Genomic DNA, 3,932 nt, shown 5'->3' with positions numbered 1-3,932 from the left:
CATGCAATTCCTAGGGTTCAATAACACATGTCCATCGTGGTTCCATTTCTCTCTATTTTCAAATACACTTGGAATAAACATAATGAAAAAAACCAAAGTTCACATGTGAATTAACCCTAAATATGCATAAAAGAATAAACAACCATATGCTCAAGAATAGAAAAATAGACATAGAAGGGAATCCAACGATTCCGGCGTGCACCCCCCACCTCTAATAATCGTGTCGGTGCGGAATGTGAAGACTCCCGAACGCTACGAACGCTGGCTCCGCGTCCTACAATCCAAAATGGTGCCAAATTAGGCCCTTTACAAATGAACTGCTCCCAAACATTTTCGTAATGTTAAACGGAGTTGTCCCACTCGTTTAGGACACCCCCAATTAGGTTTCCACGGGGTCAATTTGTCCCCGAAAAATTCTAGGGCAAAAGTCCCAATTTTCAAGCCCTAATATTGTCATTTAGGGTTTCCCCATGAATCGATCCCAACCATAAGCAAATAATAGCTTAGAATCATCTAAGAAACATCTTAGTAAAGTTTCTAGACCTTTGGAACCAACCCTAGGGTTCCTAACCCAACTTCCAAGGGTTCATCATGAGAGCACCTTGAGCTCTCATGGGTACCATAGCATTCATGACTCAAAAGAGCTTCTAAAACCCCTAAGGTGCACAAAACTCAAATCCCTTAGGTTAAAACCCAAACCCTAGAGAAAATCCTCACAAAACTTACCTCTAGTCCAAGCTCTACCAAGATTCTTTTTGTTGGAGAGCTCCTAGAACCTCCAAAGCACCCAATCCACCTTCTCCAAGTTCTTCCTCTTCTTCTCCAAGCCCTAGAGGGATTTCTAGAGAGAGAAAGAGAGAAAATGAGAAAGGAGGAGAGGAATGGCTGTGGGAGTGAAGGGATGGCCCATATAAAGTGTTGTGATAATTGCATTTAAGCCCCTCCACTCGTTTCCTTTCAAATTGCCCAGACTGGGCATTTTTCGCTTTCGGGGACCGGTCTCCCCGACCAGGGACCGGTCTCCCCGACCAGGGACCGGTTCCCGAATGTCGGTTTCTCGGCAGTTTTCGGGTTCAGGGTCCGGACCTTGNAATTTTCGGGTTTTTCAGCTGCTGCGCAGCGAGGGACCGGTCTACCCTTCAGGGACCGGTCTCCCGAGGACCGGTCTCACCACCAGGGACCGGATGCCTCAGGATTTCCTGGCAGGCTACGCGTACGGGGACCGGTCTCTCCTTCAGGGACCGGTCCCCGAGAGCACAAAATCTGGGACTTAGCCAGATTTCCAGATTTACTCTCTCGGGTCCCTTTTAGCTCCACTTGTGGACTCTAATGCACTTAGGGTCCATTCTAACTTATTCAACTCCGCGTTCCGCTCGTTTTGACCGAACTCGGCACGATTTACGAGGGATGTGGTATGTTGCATATATCTAGCTAGACGCGACTCTCTTGCCACGATTCCTAGCCTCTCCTGTAGCAGAGGGCTCTACAAAAACAACAATAAGAAGGGCATGAGAACTATTAAGCAATAGTTCCCAGTGGGTAAGCCGCCAGCCTCGGCGAATTACACCACTAGGCTCATGATGTACTATTAAAAAATGTAAAACAGTTATAACATGATGATTTATCAATGATAAATAACTATGAATATGTACCATGCTGTCAGATATATCCATTAGGTAGAAACAAATAAAGTAATCGCAATGAACATAAACATATCAAATAACTGTACACTACTCCGTGATACCCACCTATTATTACCATTTAATACTTTGGTTTAATTTATAGGGACTTACTCAAGGTAGTCCAGCTTGCGCCACTCCTAATGGCCCCATGGTAGTATACACTCCCTACAGCAATCCACTTCGGCACCCAATCCCGCACAGGTGAGCAATCTGTCACGTAGGCCAACTCCGGAGTGCTGGCTTGTGGGGAGCGACCCTCACAAGCGTGTGCGAATGAGCACAATGGCAAGCAAGCACGATTCATAGTCTAACAGTTCTCAATTGTCATATATCAAATATGTAAGTTCCTGTTCTCGACCAATAGGTCGGAATCTAAGTATAATAAAAAGGCTAGTTTCCACTAGATGAATGACTACCTAACAAGTATGTAATTTACATGTACTGTTGCACAATAATTTGAATGTCTTGTTTCCCACTTTGCAAAAGCATAATCAAGTCACTAATTAATGATGTATTCAGACGAACCATGCATATCCCTCCAATGGCATCTAATTAATAGTTCTATAATATCATATAGAATATAGAGGAAATTCACTTGCTCTGGTTAGGTCAAACCCACCTGCTCGATGACAATTATTGTTGTTCTCACTATTGTAGGCAATCCAAAGTATCCAAATTCCCTAATTAATGAACCAAGATCAGCAATAAGCTGGATTCAAATACTTATAGCAACACATCACCTAATCACAAAGTTTGGACTAGCTTCTCACCTAGGTTTAGTCTAAACTAAACCTCTGCTTTAACCCAAGTTGGGTCCTCCTCAAATCAGCCCAAATTCAGCTTCAAGGGTCTCAATAATCATCTCCAAATGAGCACCAAACCTGCTACACTACAGCTGTGAAGCACTTCAACAAACTGCATTGAAACTAGTAGCGCATATCAAATTTCAGCGAACTTCTTACCTTGTGCCAGGCTACAGCTTAACCCCTGCTTCGGTTAGGTGAAGACACTAAATTAACCTTTCCAAGCTCCTAGAATTCAGTCGAGACTATCCAATACCCTGTAGCAAGCCTGCTGCGAATTAGTCTCAGAACAATCCTATTACTCTTATAAAACTATTTAATATAAGCTGAAATCTTACTTACTTAAATCCCCCACAGGAAAATTCGACTTTGCTGAAGATAGAAGTACTCAAATTCAGCTTCACACTTCATCAACTCAGCTCAAAGAATGGGAAATACCCGCTGCGAACTCGACTATCAAAAACTGCATTAGTGTACTTGGGTAATCACAAAATCGAGGCTCAAATCTCATCTACATAGATCTCTTACTTGTAACTCTGCTTCTTGCTAGTCGAAATCTCCTCAACCTAGTTCACAATATCAAGTAATTCAGCACAACAAGAGCCTCCAAGCTGTATCAAGCACCCAAAACACTTCATTACCAAGCTTATTATAACCTCAAATAAGTAATCAATTCACTACTTACCTCTTTCCAAACTTCAATCTTATTCTCCCTCTGGATTCAGGTTACAAAAACCACAGCAAATCTAGCTTCTAGAGCTACTAGAACTCTCCTCAAACCAGCTGGGCACAAGAAACCCGAAATCAGATTCCAACTCTACTACCAAAGCATCAAACTAACAAATAGTTGGTTAGTTACCTTAGCAAGTCTCCACTTAGCTACCTATTGTGATAGAGCTGCGAAAACCTTCCCAAAGTACCTTCTTCACCCTTTTACAATAATCCCCTGGCCTCCCAAAACAATTGGCATCGAAGAAGGAGAAGAAAGTAGATCAAAACCCTTGATTCTAGTGTAGAGAGAGAAAAACTCTTAGAGAGAGAATGTGGAATAGGCACAAACCTTTCCCTCTGAGCTCCAGCAGCCTCTGAACAGCTGCAAGGGTCGAGCTGCATCTTAGAGATAAGATCAAGAAGCCAAAAGACCAAAAGATCCCTGCTGCCACGCACCTGCTGCTGCTGTTGCTTGCTGTACCGGTACAACATTGATGTTGTACCGGTACACAATGCAGAAATTCGAAAGAAATGCCACAGCAATGGACTTTCTTGCTTCTCACCCTCCGATCACTCTCAAACTTGGTCACCAACTCCTCCAAACTCTTTAGAACGTGTAGGATGGTTCCAATTGTCATCCATATACTGGAACTCTGCAATTTGGTTAAGTTCAGTATACTACAATAGACCCCTTTATACTTATAAATTTTTGGTCGTTGGATGTGCAATTAGGATG

General features: G+C 42.9%; 1 long non-coding RNA gene across 10 annotated transcripts; it reads right to left on the bottom strand.

Moving 5' to 3' along the window:
- LOC109709447 lies at nucleotides 21–3,705 on the bottom strand. Of its 10 annotated transcripts, none has more exons than XR_002216112.1 (8): nucleotides 3,345–3,539; nucleotides 3,171–3,268; nucleotides 3,014–3,096; nucleotides 2,828–2,938; nucleotides 2,645–2,742; nucleotides 2,453–2,563; nucleotides 2,302–2,362; nucleotides 21–274 (listed from the first exon to the last, which is right to left on the bottom strand). It is a non-coding gene; the product is annotated as an uncharacterized LOC109709447 (long non-coding RNA). The 10 variants fall into 10 exon arrangements; XR_002216103.1 differs by lacking the exon at nucleotides 21–274 and adding an exon at nucleotides 3,546–3,705 and having other exon boundaries at nucleotides 1,893–2,362; nucleotides 3,345–3,431; XR_002216114.1 differs by lacking the exon at nucleotides 21–274 and having other exon boundaries at nucleotides 1,890–2,362; nucleotides 2,645–2,756.

The sequence above is a fragment of the Ananas comosus genome, linkage group 1 (assembly GCF_001540865.1).
Source record: "Ananas comosus cultivar F153 linkage group 1, ASM154086v1, whole genome shotgun sequence".
Lineage (NCBI taxonomy): Eukaryota > Viridiplantae > Streptophyta > Magnoliopsida > Poales > Bromeliaceae > Ananas > Ananas comosus.
This window is presented reverse-complemented; position numbering and strand designations above follow the sequence as displayed.